Consider the following 19611-nt stretch of genomic DNA (forward strand, 5'->3'; position numbering starts at 1 on the left):
GCCCATAAACTGCAGGACTCCAAACCATAATGTCCTGTCATTAGTACTTTACTGTACACTTATTGAAATGATATCCTGGTGGGTATTCTTAGTAAATTAAAATGGGAGTATACCGATAACATGCAAATAAAGTAGTCTCTGCTCCTCTGCAGCACGTAGAACCAATGACTTTGGTGTCAAATTGATTGAATTCAGATATAAGTAAGTGATATAGCAAAGGCAGGCTTTCAGTTCTTTGATTGCTGTAGTATGACAGTATCTGGTCTTTTCCAGCTTTCCTTGGTTATCCATTTCTTATCAACTATCCATCCAGTATTATTTCTGATGAAGGTACTGCCTGTCTGACAGATTTATCTGTGTAATGCAAGCTTTCACGGAACTGCCAAAATTATTCCACTCTTCATTTGAGCTTTTCCCCATTCAATTTAACAAAGATAAAGGCATCTGTGTTCTCATCTGCACACATACACTATTAGGATTGACTTTTTTATTATTTCTAACCAGAAGTAACATTTTTTCGTACTAGCTTTTGAAAAATCCTTTCTGTCAGACTTTAGGGCAACTAGAATGGGAGATAAAAACTGAGGCTCTCTAACATTTTTTCAAATTAAAGTTTAGTAAAATACTAAAATTTTAATAGTCTTTTGTTTTATGTTAGCCTCTTAACATTTATGTATCTCATAATTTTACTAAGCCAAAATAGCTTAGCACCTGCTGAGACTTCTGCCACTGACTTTACTCAGAGCAGGCTCTGATTCCTTATGTTCCATTTATAGTTGCAGTAGTTGTCATACATATTTCCTTCAGTTAACATATACTTTGTCTCAGCTAAGAAAGGGGGTCTGTTTTTAATATTTAATAATATGCAAAGCACTGTCACAGTGTCTTGTCAGAGTATTTGAAAAGTATGTAAACTGTTCCCTTTTTCAGTGCCATAACATAGGACCTCACCTAATGATTCAAAAGTATAAAGAGAGGCTTTTGCTAACCACCCCCCAACAGCGTGTCACCCCAAATCTGTGAATAGGCACCTGACATTCTGCATAAATTCCAGACAGTAGACCTGTAAGATAGACGTAAATTATACTGTTTCTTACTGGCTGTAATCTAAAACTGTTGATACCACCAGCAGTCAAACTCTTAATATCTGAGTGTAAAGTAACACCTCTTTCTTTAATAGCACCATGTTTTTTGAGCCAGACAGAGAAAATTTGATTTCAGTTCTGCTTCTTTTAAGAACATTTTGGCCCTATACCTATTGATAGCTTTTTCCAACGGCTGCCCTGTGCGATGTGGCCAGTGTATTAGTAACTTAATGAACTCCAAGCCCCATACTTTATAGGCAATTTTTCAACAATTTAAATCTCTCAGTTTTCCAGTTCTGAAATTTTAAAGAAATACCTGGAAAGGCATCAATGGAGGTTGTTCCAGATGTACACCATTTAGACAAGATAAGACCTCTTGTTTGTAAAGTTTCCCCATGTTTAAGATAGCACATGGTTTGGAAGGGGTCATAACAAGTTACGCACTTTTCTTCAGATGACAAGGTGAAAACATCTTTTTTCTTATTTGTTATTTATGTTCATGTCTCATCAGCAATATCCCATCTCTGTGATGTTACACAACTACATATTTCCAGTGCTTATCCTGCTGAATGCTGGGTAGAGCATTCACCAAATCAGTCATCTATAAAGATACTTGGCAATCACTGAAAATCAGAACAGAACCTCCAGAGGGTGAACATACTCCAACTTAGATTAATATTTCATATTAAGAAGCACATTCTTGTTCTATTTTAGTTTTCAGGATGCCAAAGAACATGTTCTGGGCATGAGTTGTACTCAAAACCAGAAAAAAAGCCACTTTTTCCTATTTCATAAACCTGCTAATCATTTATAGATAAGATCATTAGAGTAAGCTGAAGTCAGAGTGCAGGAACTAAATCTTTTTGTCATTAGTCAGCCATTTATGAAAATGTTTTTAAAAGCTCTAAAATAAATAACATTATCATTTCTAGCACTGTGTTCTTGTTTTCTTTATTTTTTTCTTTTAAAAAATGCCAGTGAAAGGAAAGGTTAATTCAGAGCCTCTTATTTATAAGACATAAAAATACTTTTCAAACAACGCTTATCGCACAAGAAATATTCCAGAAAGATTTTTGGTAATTATGTAAAAGTCAGCTTGTTCAGAGCTCCCTGCAATTATCTCTCCCAATCTGTGGAACAATAAAAGTGATTAAGGAGCTAAAGAAACTTTGTTATGAAAAACAGTTAAAAACCAAACAAGTATAGCTTCACCATTCAGCCATTAAAGAGGAAGATGATGAGCAAGCTCATGTATTTGAAGGCTATAAAGAGCAAGGAAAAGGGAGGCATATTTAGGACAGATAAAGAGAATCAGGTTAGGAATAAGATAAAACTAAATATAAAAAGAGTGAATATGAGGGAGGGAGTGGAATCACAGCAGTGAAGTTTTAAAGTAGCAATAGATACACAGAGACCAAGCTTCTGGAGCAGCGCAGGCCCTTGCAGCTGTATTGCAAGTAGGGATCAGTTATGAAGGATGATCCTCTGTGGCCAGTTGAAGAAATATATGTCATTTCCATGCAGTGTGTGACTAGACGATGACCACCATATACCTGTGCTGACTAGCAGGAATAAGACAGGATTTCGGTAGCCCTGACTTGGCTTGGAAACCAAAGCTAAGGAGACACTTATTCACATCCAGATTATACACACTATAACTTTTTCTCCCTCCACTGGGCTTGCCTCTACCCCAGCCAGTTTAGAGAATTAACTCTCAAGGATAGGCTATGAGATTCCACAAGTTTTCCAATTTCTAATTTCTGTAAGGGTAAACTGGAAGAATTCCAACAAAAACACAAAAATCTAACTAAAGCACTGAGTACAATCTAGAAAGCTGTATGAGCTTGAAAGTCTTTAAAGTAATACACGCCTCGTTTCTCTTTTTTTCTTTACCTAGTAACTTTTGTACAGGCAATATAAATATACAGGCACACACATGTACAAACATAGGCTCTGAGAGAGAGGCATCCAGCATATGTGTTTTCATCCTGTGCTTGAGCTGGACATCTCTAATTTAATTTATCAGGAGAACTAGCCTAAGTTTTTGAAAGGGAGTAGCAACTTATTTCAAAGCACTTAAGAAGATTTTGGCTTTTAGAGGGGAGTTCCCTATCTGTCAAACCCATACAGTATCAAATAAGCAACTGAGAAACTGAGGCACCCAAAATCACAAGTCAGTTTGAAAATTTAGCTATGACCCTTTTTTATCAGAACCACGTTTTCAAAGCACCACCACCTAAAATATGTCTGAATGGGGTATTAAAAATAGAGTCTGCGACTGGAAGCTCTGAGGCATACAGACTAGGACTGTGACGTAGTGTAGGAGACAGTTATCAGTACACTACAGAGAAAAAACAAAATACTATGAAACTGTTATAAAGAGAAAAATAATTTCTCATCTGAAATCCAACTAAAATGAAAATGTAAGCGTAAAAAGTCTACTGACAGCAACCAGAGGAATCATTAATACCAATCATTACTCCATTTTAAAACTGTTCTTAAAAGTAATAAAGGTCCTTTGAAAGAACTTTGGATTACAAAAAAACAGGAAAGTTTTAACCAATCAGTACCTATACAATTATCTTTTCCATCATCTCCTCTTGTTTCATATACTTTCTGTCCAAAAAAAAAAAAAATTCTTTCTTTCTATTTCTATTCAGCAGCCAAAATCAAACCAAAATCAGAATATACAAATTGAATAGTATATAGCAATTTTCCATCCTTCAGTGAGAAGAGGCTAGGCTATTCTGCAGGCTATAACACTCTTAACAGCACATGGTGCGGATGTCCAGCCCTATCAGCTGCTGCAAAATAGAGTTCAACTGTCACTAGGAAATATTGAATCTTTCCAGAGTCCTATTCAGTTATTTGAGGAGAAAAAGGGCTCCGGCCTATCTCCTGACACTTTGTCCTTGCGTAGCTTGCTTCTTGTCTGGTTGAGCAATTCTGCCTTTTGTGGATACTCACTGCCGCAAGTGCTGACTTTCATCCCAAGGCTGAAAAAGAAGCAACACTAATTACACTTTCTTCCATACCAGTGGGCAAAAGGCTTTTCACTTGAAGACATCTGCTTCAGGATGCCATTAAAAGAAGCTTTGAACAAAAAGAAATAGTCCATGTTTTTCTCTGAATACAGTAGAATTAGTGTAACGCTCAAGGTTAATTTTCATATGGTTCCTATGTAAAAATTGTGTGCCGTTTGAAGAATTAAAGCCAAATTCTGATCTCACTGATGTCAGACGAGATACTCCAGTGATGAATGTGGTTCTTGGCTTCCCAGGCAGCCATTGCAGTCAATGTGTTTCTAACAAGATGGAGACACAGTAGGGGCCAGGTGCTCTGTTGGTTTAAATTGTTAGAGTCGCAGGAGTTGTGTAGAAGGTTAGTAGAGGGAAAATGTTTTCTGCCTTCCCTGAGCCAATACTTCTGGTCCAGAAATTCAATTGCTGCAGCCCAACATTTGTACTGGCTGGGATTCTGACTGAGGCTTACTTTATAAACCTTGTATGTAATAATAATAAAACAAATGCTTGATATTGTATATTTGCAAAAGAACTCAGTTTCAAGTATTTAATTTCCCTGTTATTTTGTTTTTGGACAGAATTCTACCTGTTTCCCTCAAAGTAATTATTTTCCTGGTATTTTCAAAAGTACTTTTGTACCCACTGGTTACATAAATGTTTAGCTCAAAGACAACTGATATGTTGTTCATTAAGTGTACCACTGTATGAAATATTTAATGCCAGCCAAACACCAAGCCTGTGACTGGGTAATAATGCTGTAATGGAACAGCATGTTCTATTATAAGATGAAAATTAAATGAGGCTTCACATAGTCGAAGTTGAGTAATTTCAGGCTACAAAGTTGGAAAGAGGCCGGCAAGCAGAGGAGTGGTTTCCTCTTGTTTCAACGGCTATCCTTACAGAGAGCCCTGTCACACCTTTTACTCATTCCACACCGCTGGGTTGTTGCACTTCTGGCAACAACGGAGCACCCTGAGGAACAACGCTGTGGTGTCTGCAACATCAGCCTCCTGGCACTGAGCCCTTTTTCCAGAGCAGAGAAGCTACTCACCAGTAACTGGACTTCTTCAACATACGCTGTGGATACGCTACCCTCAGCACAGCAGACCAGAGATTTTTTTGGACAGCACCTGTAGCAATGCACACAGCTCCCGCACCCCCTCATCTGCCCTCGCCAGAAACAATGCTATATAAATGAGCAGTGCTATGGCCCTAACTTCTCAACTTCATAAATCCTGCACATTTTTGGAGACCCCAGAGGGAGAGGTTGGAGGGAAAGTTGTGAATGTACCTACAGGCAACACAGCTTGAATAAATTCCAGTTACCAGTAACCTCTTTTTTGAGAGCTTATCTGTACACATATTCACACAGTATGTGACTGCAAGTAGTACCTCCAACACACCACTGTGTAGCTGGAGAAGTGCCCCAGTGTCCCTTCAATGAATCAAGACAGAAGGACCCATTTTTTCATGACAGCAATCTCATGCCTGAAAGTATCTGTATTTCTGTAGTGCAATTACAGAGAGGGTGAATGGAGTCCAGATGGCAGCTCTGCAATTCTCAGGGATGAAAACATTTTACAGAGAGGTCACTAGTACCATCCGAGCTGTAATGGAGGTTCAGATATACCGTGCTGTCCTGCCTTGCTGATGCTTCACAGGTTTTAACATGATCTGTGACCCACCCGCAGGCTTTGTGTGGAGATAACTGACCCTTAGGAGTCTTCAGCCACAAATTTCATAAGAAAGGAAAGTTTTTGCCTGTATTTCATCCTGTCAAGATTGAAAAAAAAGAAGACATGGATTATATAGAACATGCAAGAATAGTTTAGGCAGAAAAAATGGAAGATTAATTTTCTGACTTGGAGGGAAGCTGGATTTCATCTCAGAGAGAAACCCAGAAAGAGCGCTAAATGTGACTTTATCAGAAAAACATGACTATTTTCTCTGAGATGAAAGAGGGAGCTCAGAGCTGACCTATCATGGGAGTAAGGACCAGGTTCAGCTCCTTAAAGGACTGGGAGTGTTCCCTGGCAGAGACCCTCACTAACACTTCAGTGAATTCCACTGTAGTGGAGCAAAAAAAAGACAGAACAGCCTCTTACTGAGAGTACTTCTTTTCTTTTCTTATCAAAAAGATCCATTGACCACTACTTGACTGGGCTGATGGCTCTGCTGCTTAGTCCCACTCAATCACAGGTAAGGTGGTTTCATGGCAGAAATGCCCCAAACAACGCATGAGGCCAACTTGGCTTTGTAGGAATATATGTGTAATCCTTTCTACTATGAATTAAAGCATTTGCCATACAAGGTGCTCACGTGTGCTCTACACCTGAGAACTCGCTAGCATCAGTGCCGTCACGTATGGGATGCTGTAGGTCAGGAGCGCAGGTGGTGGACCTGAACTGAGGAGGTCTGGTAACAAGGACAGGACTCTGGTGAGCTGCCCATGTACTAGGAGAGGGTCAGGAGGATGAATATTCTGAATCCAGGTTTTGGAGGTGGTGCAACAGTCGTGCTCCAGCAGTAGGGAGGAAAAGCAGGATAAGTGTGGGACCCATAGGGTGAGTGTAAAAAGAGACAAGTGCTTGAGAGAATACCTTCCTAGGAAAAAAAACCAAGTTAACTTGCATGACAAATTACCAGTGTCCACCACATTAACAGCCACGTTGCTTTTCTTTTGTAATTCACCTATATTCTTACTCCTTTTGGTTTAAAACTAGTAATTCATAACTAGTTTTTTATCATGAGGGAGAAATTACCTCCCTTCCAAAACGGTTAGTTCTGGTACCAACAAGTGAGAAGATGGGCAAGAACAGAAGCAATCTATCTATATATATATCTTTCTCAGGGCAGCATAATTACCTTTTCCAGTCTACGAGTGTTAAAACTGAAGGCAAGCAGACATTTATTTTGCACATGCTCTATTGGATTCACCACTTGCAGAACTTGGAGCATTCTGGCCAAAGTCAGACAAGCTGTTTCTGCACCTGCCAGCTGTGTGTGCCAGCTGGTGCGAAGCGAGAGGGCAAGGAGAATTGTCCAGTAAATAAAAACCTTCACTCAGTGGTTGCATACCCCACATTGCTGTGAGTGCGATCAAGAGCAACCGCTTGGCAGGAAGCTGCCCAGCAGAGAAGACTTCTTGAGAATTTCCCTGTACTTCATCTGAAAGTTGCTCTTACCAAAACATACAACAAATTATCAGCATATCACCCTAGCTTGATATGACAGTGTAGCAGTAATACCAAAAAAACCTCAACTAACAAAAGAAAAATGAGGTTAAAATATGTTTATACATATATATTACAACTTACAAGCAAAGAGCTAAGGTACATGAATGAAATCGTTTGGTAAATGCCAAAAAAGAGCCTTCTGGCCCCAAAACTGGGAACTGAAAATAGATGTCCCAAGTTCCAATTCAGTATACAAACTACAGCACTATTTTCTCCCCGTTGTTTCTGAACAAAAAGTAGGAAATAACTTCATTTTTTCACATAATAAACAACTTGAAAACTCCTAGCAACAGACTGCTCATATATTGAACTAACTTTACCCCCTTTCTTATTGGAAAATACAGTAATAATTCCCCTCTCATGATAATCTATTTTTCAAAGGAACCAATATTTAGAGAGAGCTTACAGTGGGCATTCAGGGAACTAATCAAAGAAATTAAAACTGCTTTCTTTGTGTAGCTCAAGTGGCTAGTTAACAGCAGGGAGAATAAGAAATCACCACTCTAACCTTCAATATGAGCATTATTAGTTAGTTTTATTCAATAAAATATTATTAGCTTTGGCAACAGAATTTCTGTTCTTTTAATATCTTAGAAGCACTTGTGTTTAGCTACATTTTTTATTATGGCTATATGTGAACATTATTATACACTGCTGTTCACTTTGCATTTCTTCTAAGTTCATACTTGTGTATATATGGTAATGTATTCTGATGATTTGAAAGCAAGTTAAATATGATTGTTTCGTGATTACATAGCAGCTGTGGATTTTTCCAACATTTTTTTTCCAATACAGTTTGGTATTCTGTAAATGGAAAGGATGAGTATTTGGTCCATTGAACCAGGTAGCTGAAAATCACCAAAAAGGTAGCCTTGTGAACAAAACTGCTGCTAACTTCCATTGAAAGGCATTACATAGAGTGATATTTTTTCTTTCTGGAAAAGTGGAATGTGATTATAATTTGGGAGGAAAGAAGACCTAAATCAGAATGAAAACATCTACCCGGATACGTCTTCTTACTCAGTACATGATTATCACAGATAACACTACCAACACATAAAATGGGATAAATTCACTCCTGCTTCCTGGAGGAACTGGTGTAAAATAAGAAAAGCCTAATATGTATATCCAAGGAACAAATCTTACAGAAAACAGTAGCTCTGTGCCGAATGTATTACAGAGGTCAGGGTGCCAAAAATTTCACAAGTAGTTGATGTTGAAAAACAAGTGCATCTGGAGATGTTTAAGTGAGAGGTCACCTATAGGTTTCCAGATGGCTGAAAAAAGTAACTAAATAGAGAAAACAAGAGCTGGTATCCCCGTAAGAGGCATCCTTTAAATTAATCAATTTCAAACCTTTGAAAGTTCAGGTTTAGCTTGAATAAGGGGTTGAATTCAGGGCTGATTCCTGCTTTATTGAAATTGTTCTCGAACTTTAAAATGCAGATGTCAGAGCTTACCCTCAGGCTTTCTCAAGATCAGAGGAGCTACTGTGCGTCAGGATCCCGCATGCTTTTTGTTGAGGAAAAACAGTTGTCCAGTTGTCCGGCTGATATGGATAGGGTCAAGGGAGTTCAACACCTGCTCTAAAAAAACATGCTCAGCAGTTATCATACTTTGCTACAACAGGTGCTGAACTCATCTAACCTTATTCATGCTAAAAGACAACTGTTTTCAACAGAGGTGTAAGCTCTGGTATGTTTATTAGCAATCTTTGCACTGTGGTTACTATGTTATTCTGGAAGTAAATAGCTAACTGCTATGGTTAGGCAATTGTAGGGTCTTCAGGGGAACTTCTTTTGACCGAAAATCTTTGTGTTACTGTGAGATGGGTAACTACGGCTGATACTTGCCTGTGCTCATACTGGTGGGAGAGATTCCTAGAAGTATCTTAGAAATTAGCCTGCCTTATGAAACAACAAAAGTGGATTCCAGTTTGTAGCATGATGATCTAAGCCATAGTAGCCCAGCACGGTAAATTGCCTAGTCCCATAAAATACAAGTCATAAAAAAAGACAAAAAGGTTGTGAATAAGGCCACCAAATTATGGTTAAACACAGTTACAGCCAAATAGCTCATGTACAACTTCATAAACACTTCAGCTGGTGCTCTTAAATTACCAGATATATTTACTTTAGTCCTCTGAAGCACATTAAAGAAAAAGCGTTCTTTGTTATCTGGAACTATTTGGAATCTTTAGCAGTTCACTTAACACATCATAATGTCTGTCATAGACTTTCCTAAAACACCAGGGAAAAATGCATACTTCAGGAGAGGAATAAATCTCTTAAAAGGTATTAGTGTAATGAAGTACATCACCCCATAGAGGTGAAGTGCTTGTTAATATCAGTGGATTTTAGTTCTGGTTCCACAGAGTGCTGAAGCAAGTTCCACTAAAATCAGTAAGCAAATGCATATGTAAGTTCTTTTCTGAATCATGGTCTTTAATTGCTATTCTGCTGGTTCTTGTGGGTTTTGCCTTTCCTTTTTCAGTGGAGAGTGACCCTTAGAGCATGTGACAGTACCAAACATAAATTATATGTCTGATTGTCTTTCAGGGTTCTTGCTCTTCTTCTCTTGGGTTGTCTCAAACACACATGCTTCAGAGTTGCATTTAAGCCCTTCTATCCTGTGGCAAATATGCAAGAAAGTGGAATAATGTGAATGTTCAAACCTGTGAATGTTCACACAGAATCACACAGAGTAGTTGGGGTCAGAAGGGACCTCTGGAGGTCATGTGGTCCAGCCCCCCTGCTCAGCGCAGGGCCAACTAGAGCAGGTTGCTAAAGGCTGTTCCCAGGTGGGTTTTGAATAGCTCCAAGGATGAAGACTCCACAACCTGCCTGGGCACCCTGTTCCAGTGTTCAATCACCCTCATGGTGTTTTTTTATAAAAACAAAAAAAGTTTTTTCTTATATTTAAAAGGAATTTCCTGTATTTCAGTTTGTGCACATTGCCTCTTGTCCTTTCACTGAGCACTATTGAGAAGAGTCTGCCTCCATTTTCTTTACTCCCTGCCATCAGATATTTATACATATTGGTAAGATCCGCCCTGAGCCTTCTCTTCCCCAGGCTGATCAGTCACAGCTCTTTCAGCCTCTTCCCGTATGTTGTCAAGAATTAAGATTAGGCTATTGTTACCTTGTAAAAAACTGACAGTGTTTGCCTGAAGGACCCCACCCTGGAAGCAGGTGGCAGTCCTGCTGAGAAAGGATTAAGTGAACGTTGCTGACATGCAGAGACAGGCTCTGAGGGGAACTGGCTCATTTTTCCTAGGGAATGCTAATTTAGAATATGGACTAAATTATCCTGGAAGAGGGATGCTAGGAGTGGCCACCCGAGGCAGAATATATGATCTGACTTTTATGGTATATTCTTTGTCTTTTTTTTAATTTTAATTAAAGACAAACACCATTAAGATCCTGAGCCCATAATTTTCACATTGTAGGGGCAGCCTTTAGCAGATAGGAAAAGCTGTCTGTTTTTATTCTTTGCAAGCACTGTAAATCTCAGAATTACTGAGGTGATTTAGGGGAGCACTAGAAAACTGAATTGTCCTTCAAAATACATTACTGAAAACTGAAGTATTGTTTGCAAAAATACATCTGTTTCTGGATTGCTGGTTCTGCTATTCTGAAGCATTTTCATTTCAGTAAAAACTTTGGATACAGAGCACAGTTAAAGGGACCAAGTTTCATGCAGCGCATAAAGCACAGCCCATCAAAATAACTGGCTTGTGTACTACTTTTATCTCCCAGATTCAAGAGTTCTTTAACTCATGACAGCCCTTCACCCAGTTCCTACAGACTGCAGCACGGATCTCCCGTCCCTGAGACTCCCTCTACATTCAGACTTTAGGTCTTCCCCGGACTGTTGCAGATCTTTATTTGCTACTTTTCTTTGCTAAATCTGTGTCATACTGGGGAAATCTTGAAAACAGTGGGTTAGTCTGGCTTGGTCATTAGAGATGAGATTTTTTTACCTGTCTGATACTACACTACACTACAATTTATGTGCATGATATGATGTGAAGTATGCTTCCTTTACCTTTTTGTATTCGGATTCCTCATGGACATGGTGGGGGGTTGGTGTTTCTGAAGTCCCTATAGATATGAATAGCCTGACATGAAAGATGGATCGCAAAGAACTGAACGAACAAACAAAATTGTCAGAGAAGCTGACAGTCCAGCTGTCACTGCATAGAGAAGCCAGTGAAAGAGAAGGTATGTGAACTCTTCAGTAGGCTGTAAAATTCTCACAAAACTGAGTGAGTGGACAAAAAAGTAGCAAATTAGCTTTAGTGTAAATAAATATAAGGTAACTCATCCTGGGGAGAAATAGTCTAAACTATGCTTACAGGATGCTGAACTTGAAATTGGCAGTCACCGCTCAGGGAAGAGATCTTGCAGTCATCATCGGCAGTTCTCTGGAGTCATCAGCTTAAGGTGCAACGGTAGTCAAAAAGCCAAAAACTGGTCAGGCATCATCAGAAAGGGCATTGAGAACATAACAGAAAGCATCATTTTGCTGCTGTACAAAATCTTGAACTCACATCTTGGGCACTGTGTGCAGTTTGGTCTTTATATCACAAGGAGATCATAGAGGAGTTAGAAAAGGTACAGAGAAAGGCAATAAAAATGATTAAGGGTATGGAGAAACTGCCTTACAAGGAGAGAGTTAAAAGGCTAAATCTTCAGCTTTGAGTGCAGAAGGCTCAGTGGGAATCTGGCTGGGATGTACAAAATCATGAAGGCACTCAGTGAAGCGAGTGCAGAGCTGTTAACTCACCAAATCCTTCAGTAGTAAAACTATGTGTCATTCCTTAAAACTAGTAGGAGTTGAGTTTAAAACAGGTTTTACACAGCAGCCAGTTAAGTTCTGAAATTCTTTGCCACACAGTTTGGGGGCAGACAGAAAGATGTGAAAGCTCAGTTTCTAAAAGGAATTAGAAATTCCTGGAAAACAGGCCCAATAATAAGCTAAAGAGAATAGGTAGGAACTGCCTATTCGATGACTGTGGATGTTGGAGGAGTACTAAGGGAAGACTGGCCAAGAGTGCATGCTCTCCCTGAGCAGCATTTCCTAGTGCCACTTTTGGAGACAGAGTGCTGGTCTACATGGACCGGTGGTCCAGCACAATTGTATGTCTTGTGTTCTTGTTTTCAATACTGGGCTCTGCTGAAAGACATAATCTGCATCTGCCTCCAAGCGTCCTAGTCTCTTCTCTGTTCTGTGGCCTCATGTACAAAAGCCAGCTGGTCTGCACACTACAGACCACATCAATCTACTACGTCCAGCATATGGGGTCAGAGTGGCAGAGAGACTGCAACAACATGTAGTAAATGCATGAGAATCTCAGGCAACATCTGGAGTGTGTGAGACGTGGTCAAATGATTAAGTCATATGCTCAGTTTCATGCCTGGCTGTTTAAGGGCTTCTGTCAGAGGAAAGCATTGAGAACATCAGGCTGATAGGCAGTAATAACAAAAAATATAAATTACTCCTTCTGATTCCTTCTGTTCCCCTTTTGGATCCTACTACATGACTTGTTGAGAGTAAGATTATGGGAGGCCGCGAACAAGGTTAAAATCTGGCCCTGCTTAGCCATCTCCTATTTTGTATGTGGAAGGAAGTGGCCTAGATCTGACCCATCCACTATATATAATATATTCCACGGCATGTAATGTTTTGACAGCTTAAGTAGATATACAAGCACTGAATTGGTAACTCATTCAAATGCAAATTGGTATGCCTCCTATCTGAGTATTGCAGGTTCTGGTTTTATTCAGATAATTTTGTTTATTTTTTCTTTTCCAACAAGATAATTGTACATATTACTTCAGTCTCTGGTATGTGTTAATCTTGTCCAGGTTTATTTCTAATGCAGTTTCATGAAATTTTAGATACAGATATAATCTGTGTCAGTAATGGGGAATGTAGGTGCTGGACAGGAGCAGAAGGTTCAGAATTTGTTTTGTCTACCTTACAAACATATTGCTTGGGACGTTTCTTTTTTTTCTTCAAGTACAACACTATGTGAGACTGGATGCACTGAATGCCACTAATTTCTTGGATGACCATGCCAACCTAATGATCCACTTACTCACATGGACTGTGCAAGCACATTGCACATGGACTGATCTTCACAGTATGCAACAATAGGAACACGATAGAAACATTTCCACTCTATATATCAGGAGCTAAGACATGTATAATCTCCCTTCCCACAGTTTGCCTGACATTGATTCGTCTTCTTTTGTAAAAGTTACTGCAGATCCTTTCTTTCCTGTTCACATATACGTGCTGTCCACAATCTGATGTAGATTGTGTCGGATCTGATTAGGATCATGAGGCATAGGAACAACCAAGGCTTAAGGATTCCTCTTTTCTACTATCTATAGTGATAAAGCTTGCTGTCTGATACAGAGGTCTTCTCTGGGAAGAGGAAGAGTAGGTTCAAAAGCCATTCTGCAACATATTTAAAAGCTGAGATGGGGAAGCCACTGAAGGATCCCTGTACTCATGTGGGGCTTTTTAGCTTTGAAAGCTCGGTTATCTAGTTGGTCCTTTAGGTTGCTAGAGGTCAAAGGAGTAACAGAATTGATTCAAGGGATAAAAAATGAAAAACACTTTTATAAAACAGATGTTGGCATAGATTTCTAGACACAATCTTGTTAATTCCCAAACTCATGGGACGAGGGATTGCTGAAGGAACCTTGCTCATTCACAGGCTCTACATATGAGTGCAATTTCGTATTGATGTAAATGGCTGAGATAGGGTTATGTTTGTCTGTTCCTCCAATTTAAAAGAGAGGTTGATAAACAAGCTTCCCATTGGCTTTGAATTTTTTTCCTCATTCTAAGGATTTCCTAGTATAGTTTATAGTGTGGTAGGTTGAGTTATTTTGGCAACAGGCAAACTCAGGTACACAATAAATCTTGTCCTCCAGTTTTTAGGCAGGTAAATATGCTTTCTAAACTGGAGCAGTGGAGACTCAGAAAGGTCCTCTTGCAAGCAATCCATCAAATCTTTGCCTGCATTTTTGGACGCTCAGTATCAATAAAGGCATTAACCTGAGCAGTTCAAAGACTGAAAATGAAGAGATGCAGTTGCTTGATTTCTTTTCCCTGTCAACACAAAAATGAAAGAATAAGTCCAGCGGGAACACATTATACTTGCAGCAAAGAGCTTAAACACACTAAGAATATATTTCTCATACATTCAAAATGTTAAGCTTCTTGCTGAAGACTTCAGTAGCCTTCAATTTGAAAAGCCTGGAAGCAAAGACAAAAAAAAAACCACCAGAAGAACTGGAAAATCCCTATGATATGAGGTAAAACTGAAAAGCAAGATTATAATTTCAGGCAGAGAACAAACACACTGTTCTTTGTAAAGACTTCTGAAGAGAACGAGGCCTTAGATACCTTAGTCTGCTCCAGTATACACTCTCTGGGTTATACTTATATTGAGATGTGCATCTCTCTGTAGCCACAAAGCCACTGAAAGGTGAATTCTAACATGTTCATTAGGGAATACATGGCACAGCAATTTTTGTTACATTTGGAGAAAATTAAAACACACCATCTTTAATGTTAAATCTTTACATCTTGTTTCTAAGTAAGTTCTCTTAGGTTACACTGACGAGTCCAAAAGATACTTTGAAAACATACACTTAGAGTCTTGGTGTGTAAGTAATGAACTTGTATTAGTCACTCAAATTTCTAAGGTGCCCAGAGACTCAATAAATAAGCAAAATGTTCCCCATAACTTTTTTCTTTTGTTGCCTTTTCTAAAATTGGTTTGATGTTGTAAAGGGGATTTTACTTTTTTCTTTTGCCAATATCAGATCTTATGTTTTTGCCCTCCTGATTGCCCAGCATAACTCACTCTAATGCAGTACCAGCTGTGAGGATGACAGTGTAGATGTTTAATATATGCATCCTATTCAAAAATCAAGAACTGGTCTCTCTCTCTCCCTTTTAAAAGATCTTTGGAGATTCAGCACATTCTTGCATCAAAGAGAGGATTATTATTTGGAAAACATGAAAGCAGAAAAGTATTTGGGAAGAAGACAAAATAAAGTGATCATTAAAGTTTCTTTTTAAGTCAGAACATATAGCTGGTCTATTTCTTTACTTAATCTATATGACTTTTTGTTTCAGTGGTTACTCAATCCTTCACATCAATAACTTGAAGTGAACTGAGTCTGAATTGTTGCATACACAGACTTCAAAAACAGTTACAGCAGCACTTCAAATTCCACAAGGAAACCATCAGCCCCATCCACACTGTCTGTAGGGCAGAGCACCAAAGCTGTCTTCAAGATCACATTCACTGTCTGTGCAGATAGTGAACCTGAAAACATGGCCCCAGATATGATGGGAAGGCATCTCATGGAGCATGCAGGTTCTTGTGTGCCTGAGCACAGTCAGTGGTTTAATACAACACCAGGCATATCCAGGCAGGCTGTCTGCTGGCTGACTGCAAGTGTCCACAAGTCACCCATGTCAACAAGAGACAGGCAGGTCAAGGCATGCTCACAGCCACTCCCCAAACTGTTTTTTAAAGGAGTTGTGAACATTGCCACTAGGTCTGATTCACTGCTGCTATTTTTCAGGTTTTCATTGACATAGTTTCCTGTGGTGGGGAAGGGGGGAGCCAGCAGATAATATGAAGAATGAAAGTGATGTTATCAGAATGATGAGGAAAGGCAGATAGATAAGACATTAAGAACTTAGCACCCATGTTTTTAGGTGATGAAAAGGAAGAACCATGCACCATGAGGCTGGCTGGGGAGTTACAAAACTCAGTAAAATGAGACATTGAGCAGCTGCACAGGGAAGATTGGATATTGTCTAAGTGGAGGGGAAGGAGGAATAGTTGAATGACTCCTAGGTTACGAATACAAGTGACAGGGGAGTTCAGCTTTGTTAAGTATGTTCAGCTGTGGCTGGACATGCCAGGAGTGTAAAATGTATTTTCTGTGAAGACAAGGGCAGGAGGCTGTGTTTCACCACAGTAAAATGTAGCACACAGCATAGTAGGGGGTGAGGACTTCATGCTGCTTCTTCTCCAGTCAGCCGGCTGTGAGCTCTTCCAGGAGCTAAAGAGGTCACTGCGTTACTGCAGTATCACCTGGTTCTTGGTTGCAGAGTCATCTGACAACTCTTTAGTGCAACCATCCTGGCCCTTCTGTGCCCCTCTGCCACCATCTCCAGTTCTGGTCTTGCCATTGCTTGTAACAAGGGGAGCAGAGGAGATTCTTTCAAGGCAGCCTTGTATTGTTCTCTACAGTTTGATAGAAAAAGAAACATAATGGCGCTTTTAAAAAGCAGATAGGTTGACTGAACTGAAATTCTTGGAAAATTATTGAAAGAAGTGTTTAAACAATGTATTTGTAATTATTAGTAGGCAGCAAGATAATAAATAAATACCAGGACAAACTTATGAAGAATAATGTGTCATGCTAACCTAATTTTGCTCTGTAACAGAGTAATTGGCCTTGTGGAGAAATAGTAAATGGCCTGTCTTAATTTGTCTCAGATGATATAAGCAACCTGGGTACATATGGTAAAGTATTTTTAAAATACTTCTACTGGATCAGTATCTTCAGAATTTCTGCTAGTGGCTCTGATGACAGAAAAACAAATAGTAATTTATTTTATTATTAAAATACTAAATAAAAAAATAACTCTTCAATAAGAACAAGTGCAAAGTAGCACACATTGAAATAATTATTTGCACAATTGAAAGAAGGGGAACAAACAGCTAGATGGTCCTTCTGGGCAAAAGGGTAAGAAGATTTAGTAGATCATAAACTGAATATAATGCAGCATGCATAAAAATGTGTAAGATAAACCTTCAAAGTATGCATTGTAATTCTTCTGGTTAGCTATGGCAAGACCTCATCTAAAGCTCCATGCTCAGGTTCAGCTAGCCCATTTTAAGAAACCTATGAACCAGAGGGAAGCAGCAAAGATGATCAAAAGTCTAGAAAACTTAAGCTCTGAAAATGAAAGGATGAGGTTTGTTTAGTCTAGAGAAGAGAGAAGTGAGGAGAGACATGACAGCAGTCTTTAAGTACATAAAGACTGTTGCGAAAAGGATAGAAACAAATTGTTCTTCATGTTTATTGGAGATCAAGACAAAATGTAATGGGCTTAACCTGCAGCAAGGGAAATTCAGGTCAAACACTAGGGAAGACTTCCCAACTTTAAGGATGGTTAAGCACTAGAATAGATTGCCCATCAGATACAATACTTCAAGGCCCTTTGATGCTATTCCAGTTTTCTTACATGGCATGAAGAATCCTTGCCCAGCATTTCAGCTTAAGAAATGTTTTGTGTAAGTGGAAACTGAGAAACACTAGAGGGCAAGCTGTAGAGATAAGCTCTTATTTTGGATTAGATGGAGAGAGTTGGGTCAGAAGAAAAGTTAGTACAAAAAGGGTAAAGCTGTGTGAGCAGATAGGGTCAGTCAGAGGTAGGAGAAGAAAATGGACCTAAAACCAAAGGGACTATGGTTTGATCTCCACTGTGACTCCAAATAGGGAGAGTAGGTGGCCTACTACACTTGATGCTTAAGTAACTACCCGAGAAATTCACTGAAACTGCAAATATAACTAAAATATTTTGTCTTTTCTCATTTTGTATCACTGTCCAAATAATGTAATCTAAATGTGGCATAAGACATATAATAAAAGTGTCTTCAAATATTTGCCACTGTATTAGGTGACAACAGTGAATGACATTGCAAAGGTCAATTGCATTACGTTTCATGAACTTGTTTGACAGAAAAGCTGTGAAAAGATTTTGTGAAAGAAATGATGTTTTAAAAAGCAAAGTATAGACCTGTGAAGAAATTCTTTCCTTTCTCAGTGCTTGCAGTACATACCCTAGTCTGCATGTTGACTGCATATGTCAACTTGCAGTTCTGAAAGATTAATCTCACATTATCCAGTACATTGTTGAGCCTCTTTGGGAATTCATGCTTTGTGCGTTTGGCTGACAAAGCAATCTTTTCCTTCAGGATTCAGTATTTTATGCTGCACAGTGCTAACCACAGCTGTCCAGGGCCACATGATAACTCTGCTTAGAAACATTAATTGAAGTGCATTAGCAGAACATTTTAGAAAATTCTAAAGGAATCTTGAACTTTGTAAGCTTCCTGGATGAGTCTGCTTTCTGCCTGATTGTAATGAACTAGTACCAACATACTATTTATCTTACAAAAGTGAAATGATAATAGAATATTAGACAAAATTGTAATGGAAAGGTACAGCTGTAGCTACATATAGCAGTTGCAATGTTTTACTCAAACACAGATAACCCAAAGATTTTCCCTTCCAGATGAACATAATCCTTCTCAAAAAAAAAATATATATATACATATATATATATATCACTAAAACCAAAAAAGCCGAAGTAACAGGAACTGAGTTCAGACCTGACGAATGATGTGAAGATAAGTAACCTATACTGTAAATACATATTTGAAAGATTATATGTGACATTTATTAATGTGTGGTAACTGTACCTAGAAATTCCATTCAGAAATATATCTTACTGTCCTTGGCTATGTATGTTTGCACAACAAGAGTAAGTTTCTGCCTCAGAGGGTTTCCAAACTAAATAAATAAAAAAAGGGATGGAAGTGCACAGAGAAATGAGCATGTTCAAGATTTTGTAGGAAGGAAATTGGAAATATTATCTGAATTTCTGAATCCCAGTCCAGAGGCTCAGTCAGTGAAGTATATTGCCTGAATAAATCTAAGCTTCCCTTACAACTCTAAGTTTCACTTATAAGTACTAAAGGTCTAAATGTGCCTGACTTGCTCATGAAATTTGTCTTCTTGATTTCAAAAAGCTACTCATATGAATAAGATGAAGACAGTTTAGCCCTAGAGTTTCCTAGTCTTTCATTTATTTAGGCTGCTTATATGCCTTCTTTATTTGGTAGACAGATCACCAGATCTCCCCCATAAAGGCACCTCATGAAGGCAGTAAACCTTCATCGAACTGTCCCCACTCGTCTCTTGCTCTGCTCTCCCTTTCACTGTCCTGTATAAGTAATTATATCAAGTTTTTGGTGATACAGAGAAGATAGATATCTCTTCTTTATTACCTGCGTCCTTTCATCATTACTGTTTCCCTACTGATATTCCTTTTCCATTCCCAGCATTATTCCCTCCTGTTGAATTCAGTATGTTTCAGATGACATTTCCCCAAATGTATTAGCTTAGAAGATATGTTCCTTTTACAGTTGCT

Source organism: Dromaius novaehollandiae, chromosome 3, assembly GCF_036370855.1.
Source record: "Dromaius novaehollandiae isolate bDroNov1 chromosome 3, bDroNov1.hap1, whole genome shotgun sequence".
Classification (NCBI taxonomy): Eukaryota; Metazoa; Chordata; class Aves; order Casuariiformes; family Dromaiidae; genus Dromaius; species Dromaius novaehollandiae.